Source organism: Anopheles bellator, chromosome 1 (genome assembly GCF_943735745.2).
Source record: "Anopheles bellator chromosome 1, idAnoBellAS_SP24_06.2, whole genome shotgun sequence".
NCBI lineage: Eukaryota > Metazoa > Arthropoda > Insecta > Diptera > Culicidae > Anopheles > Anopheles bellator.
Window position 1 is genome coordinate 37,920,642 of NC_071285.1, and position 21,651 is coordinate 37,942,292.

The window sequence follows — 21,651 nt, forward strand, 5'->3', positions numbered from 1 at the left end:
GGCAGCAGCTTTTTTTTGCCGGCGTTAGATCTCAAGCAGTTTTTATGTGCTCACCGTGAAACGCCCATCATAAAACGGCGGGTTACGACGGGGGTTTTCGGTAGCAAACCTCAGCCGGGCATGTGCTGCAAACCCGCGGCTTAAAGAACAATCTGTCCATTTGATACGGAAAATGGAAAACCACCCCACTGGGATCGGGCAAACAGAAGTAAAACAAGCCCCGGCATTGATGAGCCGGTCAGCGGCGTACACCAATCAATGAAACTCCATGCATCGCCTTCGATCGGCCACCAAAGGGATCCACCGCTGCAGGTGGGACTTTTGCAAAGTTTTGGTGACCAACGGCGAGCTTCGCTTGGTGATCGTTGTATTCGCAGCTTGCGGTTTTGTTCGTTTTGCATTCCAGTGAGCAATATGAACAAAATCGAAACAGCTTGTGTATCAAAAAAGGGGAAACTATGATAAAAGAGTTGGCAGTTGGTCGTTCATAGCTGTTCGGAGGCAAACATTTCAGTTGCTGAAATCGGTGATCTAAACACAATAAACGAAAACATTATTAGTAATTATTTGACATGGGGAATAACGAAGAGAAGCCACAAATTTCTTTGTTGGCAGTTAGATAAGCTATTTAATAATAATATTAACGACGAATTTGACTTACTAGCAATTCAAGCTGAGAGCTACTAGCGGATCTTCACTTAGTTACCATTTTACATTTCTATTTAAATCATCATCCTACAGCAGGATCAATTTCTATGTCTACACACTAGTGGTTTAAGGTCTCTACACTTCCACTGTTCCTTCAAGTTCGAGCCGGTTTAAATAGATTCACGAAAGGTATGCGAACAATTTGTCGTTCAATGTGCGCTGCAGATGCAAAATTTCACCTCCCTTCGGTCGCTACTTTTTCTGTAACGCATTCCATGTTATGTCGAAGTCAATGTGGGACAAAATGCGTTCGCTAATAAGCCACCGTCGTGCTGAGCGGTATGCCCGATTGGTTTTGGAATGTATTTATTGTGTTGAACGCCAAAATAGTGGACGAGATGCACGGTTTCCGAAAAATTAAATTCTTCGAATGCTCCGGTGTAATATGGATGAATTGTTGAAATGATTGTGGCCTAGCTGTGGTTAGATCCTTTACACATTTCATAGCTCACATTTCTTCTATTGAAATGCAGTCTGGCATGAGCTAATAGCTAAAGGTTTCCTAATACAATCCTTTAATCATCCGCAAGTGAAGCATTTAAACATTTTCAACTCCAACTAAATGGATGTTCTATCTCCTGACGTATTCGCCATTAACGACGTTCACTTCGAGTTTCCCCAAAGAATAACTGTTGGAAAATGGCGACCAAAATACTCCGCGACAAAAACAATCGTCACGGTTTATGCCACTTGAGTGTGTTTCTTGAACACGGATTCACAATGTAATGCTTACGCACGCACCGATGTCTGTGTCGTTCGCGGAGCATGATACGGACGGATCCTGTCCAGGGGTTCATGGGTCTGTCTCGAAATTTTATTGATTTGGCAAATACGTGGCTCAATACGCGACGCAAGACACGAACTAGAGCTTTAACTCGAAATCCTAAGCGTGGTCTTTTCTTCCTCTGCTCTCGGGATGGCCACTCTCTTTCTGTGGAGCTTACCGGATGAATGCAACGAATTCAATCGATAGGCACTTCCAACAACTTGAACACAAGTTCGAGGAACTAGAATGTTCTGCTAGACACAAATTGCAGAGTTGTTGCGGTGCTATCGTTCTAGTTCTGATTGCTGGCTGAATTCAAACGCGTGGCCAGCATGTGTTCGAATAAATGTCACGGCGACAGGGCGTATGTCGCGGGACCAAAAGAGTTAACTAACCACTCGGCTTGTGGGAGAAAATTGGGAAAAACAAATTCGAAAACTATTCCCGAACCAGAATGTGTGCAGTGAACCGTAGCCAGAGCCGCCACTGCAAACGATAGGCCGGTGCGGCTGGTCGGACCAGCCCATAGAAGGCTGTCCGTGGCCGTTGGGTGCAGCTGACGACGTCGTTGAAAGCGATTTGAAGGGTGGATGCTAAAAGTTGCCCATAAAAAAACCGAAGCAACCAAACGGATTGACGTTGTAAACCGAGCCGGTCAAGGCTTAAGGGACATAGGGCGGGTTGACCGTTGGGCCACGAAGTGAAGTGCTGCGGTGAGAGGCGATTTGCATCTTCATGTAAAGTTGGTCCTCTGGGTACAGCGGTCGGTGCATCGAGTCCCTTTCACAGGACCGCGGGAGCGGGGTTTCAATTCACATGCGATGTGACATGGTCATAATGGGCCAACCATCCACCCAGCCTTCGGTTGGGCAAACCCTTATTTGGGTTTGGGACGTGATCAATGAATCCGACGCTAGTCGAGCGGCCAACGAACCGAAAGGAGAGTTGCGGAACGAGCGCCGAAGCACAAAAAGTCGCCCAAAAATGCGGCCCGAGAAAGTGAATCTTTTCGGTTTCGATTGGAAATGGCATGCGTTTGCTGCTGCTGCTGCTGAAGGAGGCCGGCATTTTACCACCAACTCAGCACATGGGGAACCGAGGTCGGTGGCGGCGCTGGTCGACCAAACTTTGCGGGCTCGAAAACGAGCATCCAACGGTGCAGGACGAATGTGTGGTGAAAAGGAAGGACTGTGGGGCTGGCTTCCACCGCCGGCTGGCTGGCTGGATGGACGTGCCCGTGTCCGAGAATTTCCATATGTTTCACATAAATTGCACGAGTATAATACAGTAAAATAAATAACACATAACCGGAATCCAACGGCAGCTTGTGGAAGACCCACAAGCAATCCTCGTAACGCAGGCTTGGTTACTTGTCGAAAAGGACAAAAAAAAAACGCGTCCGTCTCCACTATCTCCGGGTTCCGGGTTCCGGGCTGGTCTGGGCAGCGTAATCGTGGCCATCGTCGCCTTTCGCTGGGTGACCATTTTCTGCACTGTCACCGAAATACGCTTTTAAATTACCAGCTCCATCGGCAACACGGGGGGCAAAAAACCCGTAATACGCCACCGAAACTCAGCCGTGGGTTACAGTGGGTTCCACGTTATGGGCAGTAAATATTCCAAGTGATGAAAAGGCAGAAAATATCCCATTATGATGTTGAATAGATTCATTTTGTTTTAAGTAAATCGAAGAATTATTTTTATTAAAAGATTAAATTTCAATAATCAATCAATAATTGTTTAACATTAATTAATAAATTAAAGAAAAATATGTGTAAGCGTCACTTAATTATTATTTCTTCAGAAAGAACTGATAGAGTCATAAATATGGCCCGGTCCATTCTTCTAAGACAAAAAAAAAATGACAGAGTCGTATTAGTACCAAATTATAGTTTGTAGTCGAATTGATGCCACGATTTCGGGTTCGAGCTGTACCACCTAATATGTTAATTGTACCAAATCGTGGCTTAGATTCTCTTTTGTAATTTTGTAGCTATTTGTAAAAATATATAAAATATATCATTCTTCTAAAAGAGAATCGTCATCAACTGATTTCCAGATACTTCAGGTTCGGCGTATTTGTTTGGAAGAATACGACAAAAAACTTCTGACATATTTTCAAGAAAACAATTTTTATTGGCAGCCCATCGCGTTTAGGAAGTTCAGTAGATGGAAGCTTCGGTTGTTTCCGTTAAAAGGGACAAACCACCATCAATGGGTAGATTGACACAACTTAATAATAATATCGATACCCTGGCGAGCAAAACTTTGCACCGCACTGTAGTCAGGATGGGCTTCGCTTGCCAATCTTTGCTCTGCTTTCAATGTGGCTATTCGGTTTTTTCCTGCCGCTGATTTTCACCCGGTTGGTCAGATTTTGCCCTATTTCTGGATTGGGTAGTGTCTGCAGTCGCCAATGGTGGCCAACCTGCTGTACATAACGTATGGCCGGCGAAAGGACGAAAAAAATGTCATACAAAACTCAGAAGAGACAGTTAATACGTTACATAGTTGCAGTGGCCGCGGTGCCATCGAGTGAAGGACACTATGCTCCAATTGCACTCATACGCCGACGTTAGGCGGCTCGCTGTAATAGAGATCGCCGATGTGCCGATAGGCGATCCCTTTTTTCCATGCGCTCACCCTATCAGGACGCAAATTTTAGTTCCGGAACAATTGAAATCTTTCTTCGGTCACACTGTGTGATGACAGGAATGTGCCGTCAGTTAGATTGGTGTAATTTGAATCGCGTACCCTATCGGAATGTCCAGTCGAAAGTCAACCGGACGCGTGTTTCGGCCTTCGATTTGACGTTTGAATGCATATTTAAGCCATAAAATGTGCTGCTTTGAGGGGCCGGTGTATTGGTTTCAAATGGTTATGCAAGGACCATTGGCCGACCTAGAGCTTTGTCTCTGTTTGTTTTCAAACTTTAGTAGCCCTCCAAACGCTATTATGTATTAAGTAACAACATAAAAATCATAAGGAGCAGTTCAGCGTGAAACTTTTAATTTTTTTTTTAATTTTCCAACGTGACACAGTGAAGTAAGACAACTCTCAAGAAACTTCACAGGCACGCTTCACGTGCACATCGATGTTGCCATCTTAAGCCGCGGAGCTGGAGGAGCCATGGCGTAAGCCTTTCATCGCGCGAAACGTTGTCCCAATTTTTATAAAAGCATCGCGCAAAGCAACAGCACCAAAAAGAAACAGGATCCGCCTGCCTGAAGCATAAATACCGAACTACGGGCGGGGGCTGAACCAAATCCGGCCACCGGCTCCGGGCACTTGGCATGTATTAATTCCAAACAATTAGGTCGTCTTCTGTTTTGAGCAGCGAATCCTGGTTTTTGCCTCACACCCGGTGGCCATTATCGAATGTTACAGTGAATGCTTATGGCTGCCGTTTCTATTATTGCTTGGCGTTGGCGTTGGGCGTGCAGGATGAGCCTGGCATGCAGGATCTGGGCATGTTTAGGTGGCGCTTCAATTTGTGGCGGGTGCTACTTTCCGTTTCGGCAAAGAAAAGCCCATTGTACACATACACACTCAAAGAGAAAAAACCATCGGCTTTGTGGTGCCGCCGCTACATAGTTGGTTTTTATGCTCTTCGCTTTTTCACATTTTTCAGCATTTTGCGCCTTCTGTCAGCCGAAGGACTAGCGCAGTGAAACGCGTTTTGTTCGTGTTGTGGTCTGCAGCGAAACAAGTTGGTGGAGGCTTTTCGCGCCCCCTCATAGAACCCCCTCTCCTCCATATTACACTGTGATCTTCTTCCAGTTGAATACCACGAGTCAGGCCTTTGCGGCGGGCTTGCGAGAGAAAATACGGCTTCATTCTGTGTCTTGGAAATTGGAACGAAAACTGAAAAAAGAAGCCCTGTGCAACGCAAAACAGAAACCTAGCGCCGTAGAAGGCAGATGGCTGGAAGAAAACGGAAAGCTCTCCTTCGATGCTGGGCACGTAAACATGCGAGTCCCGGGCTTGGTAGAGGCGTGCAAGATATATGAAGTGAGAAACGGTTTGTTTTTATATAAATCATCATCTCAGCTCGTCTTCTCGCATCATACTCGGCATCTGAAGATTTTTCTTTCCCTTTCACACTTTCTCTCTTAGTTTTAATCTGCTGATAAATTGGGTAGCGGTAGTGTCCCGTTTGCATTGCAATGGCGAGCTTAGTCGGGCTCATTAATTTGCAACGAAGCCAACAGCATCCGTGCGCCGGTAATGGAAAGTGGAAGCTTTACTGTTCCGCTTCCAAACCAGCTCCGTCAGCTTGGGCCGGGTCGAAGTTAGTGAGAAGTTCAGCGCAAAAAATGGTGTTCCAAATTGTTGGTAAAAACCCATTCGAAACTCGGCTTAATAATCTGAAAAGTGATTCGCAAAGCGAACCCGCCAACGAAGCCAGCAACGAAACAAGTATCATTTATTGCACTCGTCCGCCAATTTAATTACAGCAAAAGCGGCACGGGGTAAAAAGAGTCTCTCAACAAACAATCAATTAAAAAGTTGGTAAAGAAACGAACACCAGTCGCATGATGGATTCACAAGACGTAAGGTGATGCACGGAAGAATGCAACCAAAAAAGTCGTCAGCGTCTTGCACCATGATTACGTTTTGTCGTACGACAAAACCGAGAGCAATGGTTGTGTTGAATGTTTTTATACCAGGCCTTTTCGTACGAAATCAACCAACTAAATGTTGAAAGCCAACACACGCTGTAAATAAGCAGAAAGCTAACATCGGGAAGCGAATTGACCGCACGACGAAAAATCAACACTCAGAATGTTCAGTAAACATTGGGACTCACAGGATGTTCACCAAATGATTCTGTCCTACTGCGGTAAGTACGTACATAAACCTGTGTGGTAAAATGCATTAGCCAAGTCTTCGGGTCTCCTGGGCGATGTGTTGCTTTATGCACCGAAGCGGTAGTATCATTTTGGTTTTTTCATGCCCCAGAAGACGTCCCACGGGGCAGATGTTCCTGCAAAATAAATTCGTATTTACTTACGTTTCAGGTTTGCATACCGAAAACAACCTCGTTTGAGGTAACTCGAGAGATGAAAGAATTGTAGCCATTTTTATGCTGTTGAAATGTTTAAAATTGCTTAAAATTTACTGAGATTGTTTAAGTATGGAAGAATATAAAACAGTTTTTGACTAATTAGGCACTTCAGAATGAGTTTGTTTTAGAGTAGTTTTTTTTTGGTTGAGCTATAAATTTCAGCCTCAATTAGGCATCCGGATTGCAATTGTTAACGTTACTTGTTTAAAATCGAGTGAGGAACTTTTCATAATTTAATTTCAAAACATACTTCAGATTTATGGTGCAAGTATATGGTTTCGTGATTCGTGGACGGGCGGTCCTCTCCACGTCACTCAATACGTAGCTAATTTTCATGCCCGTGTTGCTTACCTAAACATTCCGGCTCGACCATGGCAATCGACGGTCGTACCGGTCGAATGCGTTGCTCTGCGTTACTCCACAACTTTTCACCTCACGCCGACAACATATCCGTGGCAAAACAAACATCAGACATCAGCCACATTTGCTTTCCAACGATGGAACCGTTTCAGACGAGAACTTTCGTGAGAGCGTGGCGCTTGAAATGGAACCGCTAGTATCGCAAGAGCGCGATCATTGCCCGCATTTGCGCAACTTTCGACTGTCTCGAACACATTCGAATCGATGGTACGTGACTTGGCATCGGCAGGAACATGATTCTCTACATACGATCGGAGAAGGAGCTGTTGGAGCCCGCCAGAGTTTATCAAGTGGTTTGGCACGTCCATCAACGGTGAAGTCCCGATGACACATGGATGGACTATTGCGAGAACAGCAAAAGCTTCTGCCAGACTAACACCCATTACCGAAAGACATTGCAGTTGAAGTTGAAAGTGGGCTAGTTTGCATGACCGATTAGCTCGTCATTGTTTGATGCCGAGCCTTGCCGTGCCTTCGGTGGAAAGTGAATCCAACTTGGTAGAAATTTTTATAACACGATTCCAGTGTTAAACAAATCAATCATTTCGTTATTTCTTTCTGTTAATAATGTTGTATTTAGTTTGCATATCTATATGTGTAGAACATTAGCAGCAATTCTTATTCTGTATTTAATTTTTATTTTGACAGCAATTGATTAGTAATTGATTCGTGCTTCTTAGTTGATATATTAGATGCGTTTTAAAGCAGTGACTGACAATATTGAAAAGGGCATTGCCATATGTGAAACAGTTAGAATGCACTTCAAACCTAGCCATCGCTTGGTAATTCCGATCATCAAGAGAAGAAAATTGCCTTCTTTCTAACTACTCATCTATTCTCTAACGATTCGAACTGATCAATTTTGTGGGTCAGCAATTTGGCATTTGCGAGTTTAACTTTCGAGTAATTTGTGGTTCGGATGAAGCGCGGTTGCGTGGCAGCTTGCGCTTCGTCGACTGAATCATGAACTGATCAGCACTCATGTTTTCTTGCCAAAGTGCTTAATTGCTTTTGCGGCAAGCTCAATGATGATGTAAATACTTGGAAACACAGAGCAGCGGAAATTAAAAACCCAAAAAAGGGTTTGCCTATGCCGTATGATAGTTACTTTACGAAGCAATAAAAAACCAGCTGATGGTAAAATTAATTTCAAGCTTCATGCAAGTTTCTAGTTTCATTCGGCACTGCGAAGGGTTTCTTCCGTAGAAAAGTAATAAACTTCAGTTTTTCCTCATTTTTCATTTTTTTATGGATTGCAACGCCGATGCGCACGGTGCTTCGGACAGCAGAGTAAGGCACTCGGTGCGTTCGAGTACGCCAGGCAATCAAAATGGTAATGGATTCGATTGCACCGCATTCGGCACCGTCAGCGTATCGGAAGTGGGCCATTCGGGCGCTTTTTGCTCCGCTTATGATCTCGCGGGTCTTCGGAGTGCAAAGGTTTTTCGATCGAAAGATTCATCGTTCATGGCGGGGAAGATAAATTTTTTAATTGCATTCTACGCTGCGATGATTCCGCGACCGCAGGCCATGGCGCCTGGCGGTCGGTTATTGCAAATGCCCATTCAAATGTTTGTTTTATGCTAATTTGCAAAGTTTCCGGCTCGTTTCACGGTGGCTTTCTTTCGGCGCTACCCTCGCGCAGCGGGCAGCGTTTCGTTGCGAATTAAAGAAAGTGGCCCGATCGCTCGTTCGGGAGCAGCGAGCCTCAAGAAAGGCTCAGCGGTTAAGAAATATGGGCAAATAATAATGAAAAAAATGGCCCGATTTTTTCTCCCCCTGGGGTCCCTGTGATCGGTGGCCGAGGAAGTTTTGTTTAATTTTGTCCCATTTTATGCTGCTGCTTTTTCTTCGCCACCCAGCGCAGAGCCTTGATTTCTTCGGTCGCTCCGAGCTCCGTCCGTCTGTCATAATTTTTCCGTTGTATTCGCCCGCAAACTGTCAGTGGCAGCAGTGCCCACCGTCCGCCAACATCATCGAGTTTCCTCCAGTTTGGGCGCACCGGCAAAGAATGAAACGACAAAAGTCAAACGAAACAACATAGGTAACGGTAAAAAAGCGCTCCAGCATAGCGGAGGTAAGTGTGCGATAGCATGCAATTGAAGGACCAGAGGGAAAAAAATGGGCCATGATCACAATGTGGCTAGTGGAACCGAATGTGGTACAAATAGATTGCAATATCAATGGAGTTCTAACTATTTGCAGATGAAAATGTTTCGATTTATTAATTACTGAATGAAAGGTTAACCATTGTCAACCTTTAAATTTGACTTAGATTCGTAGTGAAATCTCGAAGCTGGTTGCATGAATTTCGTGTCCATTTACTGCTTACGAAACCGTTAACCAGTCGGGTGTGTACCACATTGGTGGCCACATAAAAAAGAGAAGCGTTATAAATAAATAGCACCCCTAACGCGGGTCGCTTGAGTGTAACGGGCAGTTTGCGGTTTCCGGACTGGACTGGCCGTTGGTCTGCAATTTTTTGTGCTGAGGTATCGGCCCAAAATTCTTCGCAGCGTTCGCGGGTTCGCTCGGATGCTGATTATGTTGCTTGACGTTTTAATTAAAATTGCTCCCCGCGGGCGGAATTGAATTGTGATTTTCGTACCAACCGACCACCGTACGCTCGAACGCAAAGCAATTCGGCGCGCAAATACAATCTTTTAAAGTAATTTTTGTTGTTCTTCCGAAAGGCGAGAGGCGAAAGTTTGAAATTAATATTTTAATGTATGCCGTTTCGTGGTGGGTCCCGTGGGAAGGTTAAGCTGAGTTGCAATGGTTGCAATGGAAGAAAACTGAAAACGATAAGAAGGAAGCAAATTAATAAAACAATAATTTTTTTCTGTAAAGTTTGCATAGATTTCTTGGTCAGGTCAGGTCAGGATAATGTACACTTTTATGTTGGATGTTGAAATGTCTAGTGTCGATGTTCTACATGATGTTGCGTGCATTTCTAATGCTACCTTTTGGAAAGTAAAGTCATGCAGGAATGACGACTCGAAGATATGAAGCATTCTTCGCGAGAGATACGGGAGACCTGGCGCCTCCATTCCGACACCGCACGCAGACCGTTTCTTTCATCTCCGGATCGTTGTTTGCAAAACAAGACTGTTCATTTACTAGAAACCATAAGTGGCCTTCGGCTGGTAGAATAAAAAGAGAGAGAGACAGGAAGAGCATAAGATATAAGTAGTGCATCCACAGGGCCCAACGAAGATTGGGCAAGCACCAAATTTAACATTCCTTTGCTTGGCCATCGCTTTGTAGTACGATCCCTACGCTCACCACACATACACACGCGTGCGTGCGCAAATGCTTTGAGCCTGCTTACCCTCGAAGTGAAAGAAATTTAATTAAGTTTTCCCGACCGTCCTCCGCGGGGTACTGGCCGGGCCAAGAATCGAGATTCTGAGTTGCGCTGAGCGAGTCCCGAATTCGCCGCACACAACAGTACGGTGAAGCTGCCCGGGGTCCGGTGTGGAATAATTTACTACCGTTTGTTGTCTTGCACTGGGGCCCTCGCCTTACCCTCGATCGCTCCTTGTGCTTTGCACTCTGCTTGTACCGAACCGAGGGTGTTGCTGATGAACAACAGTCAGCACCGGGGACCGCATCGGCATGATAGAAGATGTGAGATTAGCCAATAAAGTTCTCAGTCGAAAGCTAACACCGTGCTCCTGCTCCTGACAGGGCGACGTTGCGCTGTGCGTGGTCGTATCGCGTCACGTCAACTGCAAACGCGAGTACACCGTTTCAATCCGAGGCAACCGGAGCGACGCTGAAAAGAAATCAAAGAAGAGCAGATAAACGTCGTCAAGATGCTAGAATTGAAGCGAACATTTCGGGAGCCTCGCAAAGTAGTGTTTACAGATTTACAGTAATTAAAATACAGCAACTTCATCATCTTCCATGCTTCAATTGAATGAAGATGTACCCAAGCAAACCGAATTCGCAACATCGCTCGCTGCCGAACGAATTATGCTCGTAGGTGAAGCAAGCTGATGTCCTCTGACAGACAGCATCGGCAGGACGAACAATGGTTCCCAATCAGCGCCAGCCAAGGCAACAATTTTCTCCGTGCGAGCTCTGTGAGATGCCGAAATGCTGGATCCGGCAAATCGACAGTGAACAGGAGTCAGGAGTGCCTCGGAGTGATGGATTCGGTGGCAATGACTTCAGTGAATTGCTAAAGATTTTTCGTCTATGCCTGTGTGGGATGTTTCTGCTTACACCACAGACCGATTGCTGACGTCCGAGTTTGAGGAGCCAATGGAAAGAATCGTTGCTCGTTAGGCTGCCTGACTTCTGGTCCGAGGCTAGACTTTTCTGCGTGGTACAGTAACCGAGTTTTGGTCGTTTCATAACGTAATCAGGGCGTTCCGAGCGATCGATTACCCCGTTTTGCCGGAGGATAGATTCGATTGCATTACGCAAATTGACTTCTGCTATTCGGCGATCAGTTGGAGAAGCAGAAATCAATATGCAGTTCAGAATATCGCGCCGGGTACTGACTGTGACCAAACGATGTCTCTACGAATATGTTTTACAGAAAGTAAGAAGGCAACCAACGAAGGGTCATGAGGCCGATCGAACAGCGCATAGATTCGTGATTTGTGGCTTTTTGTCCGACGACTGGAAAAGCACAAAGTTTCCGTGCCTTGATTTACTACCGATTGCTCACAGACACGAAGTCCCCCGGAAAAGCATAACTTGGACCCATATTTGATTCCGATGAAAATAAAAAAAAAGCGAGCCGTGCGTGGGGCACCAGTAATAAAGTTATAATTAGCACGCCCCTAGAATGGTATTTTCTCACCTGGTTGAAGCAATTTTCCCACCACCACCGAGTTTCGGTTCGGTGCTTCGCGAAGGCTGGTGCGTGATTTCGATCGGTGGCGAGGGCGAAAGAACGAAACACCACCAATTTGAAATGTGCGTGCGCCACATGGAGGAGGGTATACTTTTTATACCGTCGAAATGCTTCCCCCTTATTCCGGAACGGTCGGGAATGCGAGAAATAGAGCCGGGGAAACGGTCGAAACGTGCGTACGAAATAAAATTCACACAAAAATACTCAATTAAATGTAAATAATCCTGTCACTCAAAGGCATTTGCCAGGGGCGTTACTTTGCAAACTACTGGTGGTCCCGAAAACTTTATGGTTCGCGTACCATTTGACTCGGCCACACGCATATCGTGGAGCCGGAAATGATTTGGCGCAACAAAGGAAAACTGAAGCGGGAAAAAGAAAATATCGATCGATCGATCGGACGGAGCTCGCCGTAAGTCATCTGTTCCGTTTCGTACCGCGTCTCGCTTGTGCTCATATTTTGGTTTGATTCTAGATTAAGTACTTACCGGCGCTAGTGTCGGGCGCTTTTCCGGTGACATAAATCTCGAAACGTGTTTCACTTTTCCACCCCAGCGGGCAGGGCGGACGTAATAACTCTTCCCGCGAAGCCACTCGGCTTTCGGGCCGTAAGCGGCCGAAACACCCTATAACTATGCCGCTATGCTGCTGGTATAACACAAGTTTAATTGGAATATTTAAAATATCACTCCACGCGGTACAGTAAGTTGAGTTTAATTAGCAGCGAAACACGGGCCGTAGGGCCGAGGATACTTTAAACGCCGAGCAAGACAGATGAGCGTCATTAAACCGGCGTCCCCGCTCCCCGGTAGTAGTAGGACCCCGTGGCTGGAGTCGCGCCAATCATAAGGACCGCCTAGGGCAGCGCCTTTTTTATGTTCAGGCAGTGGTGCAGGACTTGTGACCGCGCAGGGCGAGTAGACGCACGGCGAACAAATCCATCATTAAACATTGCCTAATTAACAACTTCCGCACGGGGTGTCGCTTTTTCTTCGCACCCAACGAACGACGGGAGCCGTCTCCGGCGGAAGCCGGCTTCCGTGACCGTGTGGACGGTTTCCACTTCATAGCGTGAAATGTAAACGCCAGACGACACCTGAGCCCTCTGCTCTGGTCGTGCCCGGTTGATATGTGAGACAACAGACGAAGGAGACAAAAAAGGGAGAAAATTTCATTTCTCGAGAGTGGTTTCTAGAGCACCGTGGCCGTGGCATGAAACGGAATAGAAACAAGAAATCGTAAAAGTAACGCACCAGTATCGCCATGGTAGTACGATGGAACCCTTATCATGTCCTTGCGAAGAAAAGAAAAAAAAATTGTCAGAATCCTGGGAAGTCCCTTCAAAACTTTCTTGATGAGCGCAGCAGCGTGAATCCGGCACCAAGAACCAAGCATCGAAACAAACGGTCGGCGGCTCGGTGGAAAGACGGAGAAAAGAAAAAAAGGTCCTCTCTCCGGGGCGGGGCGGCCAACAACATAACCCATCCGACAGCCGAAAGCACATACGCACATGCACCACCAGCGGCAAATGAAAAGTATATCCGCGCCGAAAAACCGCGCGGTTTTCTTATCAGTCAGCCGCGCGAACGAAATTATGACAGCTATATATTTCACATTATGAATGTCGCGCCGGTAATATTATTCTGATGTATTCAAATTTCGTGGCGTGGCGGGGTGGGGAGCCACTCCCCACCAGCGCCCGCGGTCACACGACACGGATCGTGTGAATGTGAGCGGAAGGAAAGAAATAAATCTTTGAACGGAACAGCGAAAAAGTAAAGGGAGGCACGGCACGCGCTCACATCCGGGCTTCCTCCCGGAATATGGGACCTGCCGTATTATGTTGATGTTGATTGGAGACTCCCGCGTGCCCCACGCCGGATGTCGCGGCTGATGCTGGTTGACAGCAGGAATGCGGCGAGAGTGACGAGAGTGAATCCCGGGACCAGGAATGTGACGTTTGTATAAATAACGCAATCGATGCGGGAAGAACTTTGGCTTGCATATTCATTATGGTGTCCCCGGGGCAGGTGAAGTCGGCGCCTTTTAGCTTTGCCATGCTGCCATCGATTTTCGCTTCATAAAGAAAACATTCAGCCGGCCGGGATGGGGATGGGATGGGAATGGGATTTACGTATCCGTCGGTTGAATGTTGGCCACCGAATTGGCAGCGAATTTTGGCGAACCGAGCGAAAGTAGCAAATATTGGGTTCCAAAAGCGGTGCAACGATGCGCAATGCGTGGCCCACAACAATGTAGTCATGTTTTGCGAATGGACACGGAATAAGTCGGTTATCGGTGGCTACTCATTCATGGGTGCATTTCCACTGCCAGCCAGTAACGAAAGGACTGCATTCTGGCCCGTAAGTCCAAACCCGTGCGATTTCCTAAAATACAATGAATTTTTAACCGTAGCGGCTGATATCACGATTCGTTAGTGTCTGGAGATAAGCAGTGCAGGCTGCACCGTTGTGGTTTTGTTGTGATGTACATTTTGGGCTGAAATCGGGCTTCACAATTTGATGCTCAAAAGAAGCGCCACCAGATTGTGCTTTTTAGTAGATTCGTTGCGATGAGTATAAGAAGTGAATTGAAACCTTTTTTCAGTACTTCCTATCGGACGGTTAGCAGAAGCCCACAATGTTCGCCGGCAAACCAATTTTCGAAAGTTCAGAAAAATGTGCTTCAAACTCGCGGCACCGACGGCAAATGAGATTTTTGAAATTAGTGAGCTGCGGTGCAATTGCATTCGGAGCCCTCATCCAGCTCCGACTTCGCGGTTTGGTTCTTTTCATGTATTTTTTCTTTGCGGTTTTGGGTGCTTTCGCTTGTCAGGGTTCTATAATTTCGCAGTGCGGATCTTCTTCGGTGGCTCAGCGGGCCGCGCAGCGCAGCAACTGTGACCTCTTTTTGGGGGACAGGATAACGACAGAGCGATCGGCTTACGGTTCATACTTTCGGACTTATTTTTGAAACAAATTTTAAGCAGACACAGCACGACAGAAAGGAAAATAGGGTATGCACAAAAGAGAACCAGATTCACCGACACCGTGAACCGGCGGTATCGAGCAGGCCGAAAGGGATCAAGAAATCAATTCCGCATTTTATTATTTCTTAAACAGCGTGTCCTTGCTGCTGGTGCTCGGGTGCTCGGTGCTCAGCCGCCGGGCCGTATTAAAAATCTCATTGGCGTATTTTCTGCTTACCGCAATCCGATCGAAACCGAGACTTATAATCATATTACCCGGAGCGAAACTTATTTGGCAAACGTTCGATGCCGGGCAAATCGGCGGAGATTGGCCGATTTGTTCGCTTTATGCTTCGATGCGGTTTTGATAAGTTTCATTGTCGGCGGCGGCGGCGGTCTCCCGTCGGCTGTGCTCACCCGTTTTCAGCATAATGCTGGGGCCATAGGAAAAAACGAAAACAGCAACGACGCCGACGGCAGGACCCGGTGGTGCTTTTGAATGCATAAATTCGAAGAAAAGATGGTTCCATCGTTTGTGCCATTGTTTCCGTGGCAAAGCACGGTATGAGATAGCGGTTTTGTGTGTGTTTTTTAACATCTCACATTTAATGGCCGGTTTTGGAAAGAAATCATCGATCAGTTTGGGCACGGTGGCGATATCGGGCACTGTATTTATTTTCTCCCGGCACGCACACAACACGGGTGGGTTTTTTCACATCAGAAACTTGAGAAATAAATATTTGAATGAACTTACGTTGCAAGACGATCTTTCACCTCGAGAGGCTTCGGTAAACTTGGAAATAAGCCGTACATTCTTTGAACATGTCACACCAAATGATTCTGACTTTCAGGAGCTTATCGTACTCGTTTGGGTTTGGAATCGAAAAACTTTGATCCTTTCTGTTGGTGTTCCGACTTTTTCCGTGCATCCGTAGATGGCAATTTAAAGTTGATTGGTACTTTTGTCCATTTCTAAGAAGATATAGCTAAGTAAAATGCTTAAAACCCATCTTCTAAGAAAATTCGAATTAGGTCTTGTGCACAAAAAGAATAATAAACAGTTGAGTGATCGTCATGATTATTAATATGATTGGATGTTACGAGAAAAAACGGAAATAAAACACCGGAAAACGTTTCTCATGTTGAAAACGAAGGTGAAAAGATTCAACTTGCGTTTTGTTTTGTCATTGAAAAGTGAAAATATATTTAAAAAATTCATGATTTTACTAAACCACTACCATTTATTGGACCCCCAAAATTTTTGTCACCACAACAATGCTTAGTTTAGATTCAGCAATTTTGTCCGTGCCATCAATTTGCAAAATAGAACACGGAAAACACCCGGTCTTAATAACTGCAAACAACGCAAACGCAACTTCTTGAAGCGACAAGCCTCGCGAACAGTACAAGATGGAATGACCAATCCTAGATTGTGCACGGGGCGCACCAGATGGAACTCAACATCAGGGTAATGTCCTGTGGTGGCGAAAAAATGGGGAGATATAATTAAAAAAAAAACTGCATTAAGAAGGTCGAGAAAGGAGTGAATTAATTAAAAAGTCCTCAAAAGAAAGAAACGGTCAGAAAATTAAAATGCTTTCGCTTACTTCACTCGGCCGTCTCACTGACCCGTGGTGGTCCGAGAACTGTGTTTGGTGAGCGTTTGGTATGTCGTGCTGGCGGCCTGCAATACGTTTAATAAATTTCCTATAATTATGAAGGATTCGTCTACCCTTCCGGGTGCTTGGAAGGGATCACTTCAACTTGATGTCCGAACCTTCTTGTAATGGATAATCCTAAGTGATGTTTCCGGCGCAACGCAATCCGACCAGTTGATGGGATCGTTGCGGAAATTATTAATCTTCCCGTTATGACTTGGCATTAGTGTTGTTTTGGTTAATTTTTTTCCCCCAAATTGGTGGGCTCTAGGGTTCGGGTGTTTTTCTTTTCACAATAATTGATTAATTATTTTTGCGTTATGCATGTTTTTACTGCAACCGTGTTCTGTTTCATGTTTGGGAGGCTCGTTAATAAAAACACAGAGAAATCACTGAAAAGTAACGAGTGCAATGCGAGCCTTGAAATAAAATCATATTCGGTTGACGAATGCCAGTGACATGTCGGGGTGGCCAAACATAAAAAAACCCGCTCTTTCATTTCGACATTTTAATTTGTATCTCACCGATGTGTCTGGTGTTTCCCGTTTCATGTAGCTACCGGAACGTAATTTTCCGAGTGGCGTTGATCCTTTTGCAGGCTACGTCCTTTCAAAACCCCACTTCAAAGCATCGGCAACGACGACTGGTCGATGTAATGAGTGTAACGCACATTAAACCACTGTTCACAACATTAATTGCCATTGATTCGATACCATTGTCATTCGGATCATTTACAAGGTTGTCCCATTAAAATTGTTGCTTAACATTATGATTGTTGATACATGTTTGGCATAATGTAACGCTTTTTTATGCTGAAAAAAGGGGTTTCGTTGTTGAAATAAAAAACCATAATGAAGATTCGACCTTTTAATAATAGCCAGCAGGGAAGCAAATTGAAGTACAAATCATACGAAATCATTTTTACGAGGAATTGTAATGTTTTTTTTACCAACATGCTATAAATTTCATTTCTGAAAACATCTTTTCAATAAAAACCTTTTCAGTGTTTCTTTACTGCAAGTTATGCTTTGTTTTATCCGATGTTAAAGAAACTGAAAATTTTCCTTGATTTCTTTTTTATTATTAAATATTGTCGCACAAGAGTTGCTTCTGTGTTGTCCCATGTTGCATTCCACCAGCTTGGGTTTGTCATGTCGTAGGTATCTGTCTGAGCTGTCAAACTCATTCGCAAAGCTTATTTTGGGCAGCTTATACTGCGAATCATCTTCAGCTCAACGCAGTATCTGAGCTTCTGCAAGACAAGACAAAACTTACTGTACTTTTACGTGCTAATCAAGTTTGAGAGAATCATGATGGTCTTAAACATCAGACAGACATCCAGGGCATCGTTTGGCAAAAGTATCTTTGTTTTATCACGGAAATGAGCAGAACAACAATTTGCTGTTGTGAAATGAAGAGATTTGGCGACGTGTACTGAACATTTTGAATGAACCGACTTTCTGAAGGCACTATCCCCAAGAACACTTCATTTGCATCTTCTCTTTTTTGAGACTGGCCAACAGTGTCCATTGGCGACACAACTTTCTTTTCTCTAGACTGCTTTTGATAAAAACGATCCACAAACACTATTTTCTCTCCTTACCTGAGTAGTGAAGCTATCGGGACGGCGATACTTAACAATCAGTGAATGGCCATTGTCGTTGTGAAAAGTGGTTCATTAAAAATCTAGAAATTTGAGTTGAAAAGCCATCACCTCTCGACGTGAGCACCCTTTGATTGGGCGTTTCGGCCCGAAGACAAAGCGGAGAGCAAATTAGCTCGACTTCCGCGAAGGATCAGCCTAATCCGGTATTCAAAACGGCGACAAAGACCCACAACGAGCCACGGCAAACCCAACTGGGGCGTCGTTTCACGATCCGTCGGTGACATGTCCAAAAATTAACACCCTTAAGGTAGAGAGAAGTGCGTCCTTTCGTGGACGGGAAAAGAATAAAATTAATTAACGCCCGTTCTTTCAGGCGGGCCTTATGCTTACGCACAGCACAGGCGGTACCGGATTTCACGGCAGTCGGAGGACAAAATGGACAAGAAAATCGACGAAGAAGGATCATGCGTCGACGCAACGTTTGCATGGGTTTTAATGGTGGCGCACGATGAAACGGCTCGGGGATTTTAACTTCGCAGTTGTGGGTTTTCTTACATCCTTTTTTCCAGCGCCCTCATCGTAATCAGCCGGAATGAGATCGTTAAAACTTTGCGGCACGGATACACACCGTCCAGGCTCGCCACGTTTCCGGAAGGAAGGTTTCCTTCAAACTGCTCGGCGAAAGAAAAAAGGGCTCGCTCCGTGACAAATTCGTAGCCTTGGACGAAGCTCCTTTTTGCATCGGTCTGCGGGAACCGAGTTGCTTGTAATTCACCTAGGTGTCACTGCGGTGATTCAATTAATAATAAAGACTTTTGGCATAACTTTGGTTAGAGTTGAGTTTTTTTTCCAACATTATCCTGCTACAGGCGCATTGTAAAACGTAATGAAGTTGACGCAAAACACCAACTTGTAAAAAAAAATTCAAAAAAGGGTACACATACAGTACAGTGTAGTTGTCTGGTGAGATAAGGTGTACAATTCTAATGCTAAGTATTAGCCCAAACAAAGTCTGGAATTGCTTATTGTGTTAATAAAATGGCTGTCAAATGCGTTGCACTGATGATTTATTTTCACTTAGCTAGATGAAAGGGGTTTTTTCTTTGAAAGTGCAACACACTTACTTGTATTTAGTGATAAAACTTTCTTTAAAGTGAATGAGGTTTTTTCTGAAATTCAGTTAGCTGCTTATTGTCAATTCCATGGATAGAATTTCTTTCACAAAATAAACATCCCGAAACGCACCATTTACTCGTTTCATTTTTTACGAAAAGAAAGTTCAGTTTTATTAGACTTTTTGTTTGCGTTTTTATGTTTTTTTTGTCTCTGTCTCTTGTCGATCTGTTTTTCCCAGTGTTGCTATGCACGGTCAAGTTTTTAACCTTGTAACCTTAGGGTCCATGTTGGGAGCTTTGGGGGTCGTGATCGGTTGTTCTCAACCGGAGAAGCACAGTTATAGATTGTGATCATCTTCTGTGATGCTGCGCAACGCTTGGTTGGCGCGTCGACAGTAAATTCCTGTGAGTAAAGTACACGCAATGCCCGAACGTCCAAAAGAAGGACTCCTGGGAAGTGTGGCCTGTGGCTTCGGTGATCTTTCAGCTTCGGTCCCTCTGTGTGCCGAATACCAAGCAGGCATGCTTCGTTACAATTCCACGACACATCTTCATAGCCCTTGTGTCCACAAGTAAGGGTTCTCATTCTTCTTCGCTTGGCGTAAGAATTTCACTATTTGTTGGTAATTCGTTTTCAATTATTAGAGTTTTTGGTTGGGTTTTTCCTTTCTTCCTTTCCACTGCTTAATGATTTCTGTGTAAGGTGTAATTATTTTACTAGTTTTTTCTTGTTTTCCTATAGTTTCACGGCCGAAGAGTGTTTCAGTTTCAGTGTGTTCCGCCATCCGCTTACCAACAGAAAGTGAGCTTATATTACAGCATTCGATTGCATCTGATGCAACAACTCTGGTCAGACGTCAGAGCGATGCTTCTGCCCTACCCACGCGAAGAAGTATTTATTGGTTTTCCCGCCTTTTTCGCCATCTTTTTACATCGCTGTAACAGAAGTGCTATGTATGTGTTTATACCGCTTACTAGAATCTGGAGAGGATGGTAACAAATTCAATTATTTTCTGATTTCCTTTCGCTAACCTTTTTTTTAGTTTTAATCTCTAACGTTTGTAATCCATTCGGTTTGCTTTGTATTGCCCTAAACTCATCATCGGTGACCAGCGTATGGGTAAGTAACAGTTTTGGGTTTGTGCATACATTGCTCCATCGATGATTTGTTTTGAAACATTTTTATTTTACATTACGAACTGAACGAGAAGTTATTGCAGGTCAGAAGAAACGGTGTGTTACAAAATGGTACTACTAAACGTATTGAACTAATTTTTGTCAACAAAATCCCGCCACTGTTGCGGTCGGGCCTTTAGCGTTAGTCTCGTGCTATCGTCTCTTCGACCGAACGATAGAAAGTAACTGATTTGACGCCGACTATCTCCCGCCCAATGAAGCTCTAATACTTAATTTGAGTTACTATTTACAGACAGTGTTCGTCCTGCTTGAGTCTACGGGGTAGCGGATTTCGTGGACGATGATTCGGTTTCCGTCTACGCGTCTTCCAATGAGCCTTTCCTTCATGAACCTTCGTTTGTGGCCGGTTTGTGGTGGACTCACTTTTACACTCGCTCGGTTGTCTTATGAAGTGAATATGAATTTCCTACAACGTCACTGCCGGCATGAATCAATCCCTTTCACAGCACAGTCCCAACTCTAGTGGGAACGGGCTGTCTGGCACAATGCCAGCGATTTAGCATGATGGTGGCGCCTCTCAAAAAGGGCGAATTTTAAACTCCCGATCCTTGACTCCCGGCTTGAGGCGCGCCCTTGATGCACATTTGCAAGTTGCTCCAAATTTATCCATTATGTAAATGTTCCTTTTGTTGGGCGAGAAAATTTCTTAACCAACACTTTCCGAGAGGCTCCAGCAACTTCTGTGCTTCTGGATACCACCAAAAATAAAGCAATATTCTTTGCAAAAAGTGATACAATGGAGCGCAGGAGCGCATTCGTCATTTGCGTTCGAGTTGGGCGAAGATTGTTTCTAGAAAAGTTTCCACACCATTACGGTGTCTGGACCCGATTCGCGATTTCGGTGGCGACACCCGATTGGCCCCATTTTTAAACCATTCACCCAGTACCTTCGAAGGGGCAGAGCCCCACAAGACCTCTCTCTCAAGGGGCCCGTTTGGCGTCAATTACCCGAAGCCGCGGGGATTCGAAATGAAGTGCAAAGCGAACTGTAAATTGTACTTTTGATGAGCTTTTCATAAACCGTACATCATTGTTTCGTCACGATGGGGTTTCGAGCGCCGAGTTCTTCAAATTGAATCCACTTTTTTGGCGCCAAGAAGTGTTAAGAATTGGCAGGAACAAAAAAAGACGGCGATCGAAAGCGAAAGAGTAACACAGTTCTGTGTCTACTTTCATTTTCACTCGCCGCTCCCAGCCACGCCCGGTGGGTTGTAAAACTTTGGGTCCCAATCGGGCGAACTTTTGCCCGGCGAAGGGCAAAATGTGCACGAGATG